The sequence below is a fragment of the Trichechus manatus genome, unplaced genomic scaffold, assembly GCF_000243295.1.
Source record: "Trichechus manatus latirostris isolate Lorelei unplaced genomic scaffold, TriManLat1.0 scaffold00033, whole genome shotgun sequence".
In the NCBI taxonomy this organism is placed as follows: Eukaryota; Metazoa; Chordata; class Mammalia; order Sirenia; family Trichechidae; genus Trichechus; species Trichechus manatus.
Genome location: NW_004443969.1, coordinates 14,214,353 through 14,216,074, shown reverse-complemented (window position 1 = coordinate 14,216,074; position 1,722 = coordinate 14,214,353).

Genomic DNA, 1,722 nt, shown 5'->3' with positions numbered 1-1,722 from the left:
ACAAAACCTGTCACCGTCAAGTTGATTCTGATTCATGGCAATTCCATGTGTTGCACAGTGAAATTATGCTCCATAAAATTTTCATGATTGTGACCTTTTGAAAGCAGATCACCATACATTTCTTCCGAGATGTCTTTGGGTGGTTTTGAACCTCCAACTTTTCATTAGTAGCCATGCTTGTATGTTTGTGTCACTCAGGGATTTCAGTATTAATAGTGTCCCTTTTAATTCTCAAATATACTGGTTTGATGATAAACCTCATGGTCACCACACCATTAATTCTTCCTGTATTAAAGCACATATAGAAGATGGTGCAATTTGTTATCTTCCTTCCCCACAATTAGTATACTTTGGGGATAAAAAGAAAAAAAAAATTGTGCAAATACACAAACCCACCTGGAGGTGCCTCAGTAGACAGACCTGGTGATCTGCTTCCAAAAGGTCACAATCTTAAAAATCCTATGGAGCAGTTCTACTTGAATCAATTCAATGGCAACTAACAAAAACAACAAAAAAAAAGGAAGTCACAGAGGTACAGAGTTTGTTAAGAACACATAAAAGACTAAGAGTAAATGTGATTTGATAAAGAATGGCAGGCTGGGACTCTTGTTGAAAACTTGGAGAGGGCTCAGAGAAATGAGAAGCAGCCATTAATATTGGAGGATTTCTCAATTGTAAACATTAAGGGAAAACAAACAAACATACTACCTGATATTTGAGAATCATCAGAGTCCAAAGAAACTGAAAACAAACAGAAGATGTTACAGTCAAGGAAACAGATGACAGAACAATCAGATCAAGAGTCAAACCAAATAAATCTAATGATCTCAGAAACATCTGTGAAGATATTTAATCAATGGAATACAAGAGAAAGTTTTAGAAATAAATAACCTACAGATAGTGAATGTGAAAAAAAATGTGTAATAAAAAAGTCAGTAGTTGGGCTGAACAGTAGACAAAGCCAAATTTGGATACAAATTATGCTTTTCAATACATCAGAAAGGAACAATGATATGAAAAGTGTAATATAGAAATTGAGACAAAGATTTTATGGAAGTGGAGTTTGAAGAGAGAAAAAAGAGACTGTAATAGTAATGATGAAAACACTACTGATTTTTATATAATGATCTTGTATTCAACTACTCTGTTAAACTTTTTAAAACATACTCTTTATTTATTTAAATTTACCCATTTATTCTTTTGGGTAATAGACAATAATAGCATCTGCAAATGACAAACCAAATATTTTCACTTCTAATTTTTTCTTTATTTCCATGTGAATAATTCACCGTAGCAAAAAATTGGAAACAGCCTCACTTCCATCAAGGAGGGAATTAATTGATAAAAGTATTATGAAATGCTATGTAGCAGGTAAAATTATGAATTGACTCTATAAATATCAACATGGTTTGATTTTTAACAATAATACTGAGAAAAAGTGTTGTCAAAGGAGATTTGAGGGGGGATACATTTTAATATAATACTTCAGAGAAAACATTAAATATTACTATGTATGATTTACAGATTTTATACTTAAAAGGAAAAGCAAAGAGGTGTATGGGAAGATATGTATAACTGGTGTTTCTTGGGAGAGGGAAATAGAATTGAGAATGGGAGATAAAATTGATTGAAAATCACAAACATAAAGTCGTATATTTCTTGGACTAGTAAATAAATTACACCATCAACTAAGTTATATTGGTTAAAATAATGCAATTCTTT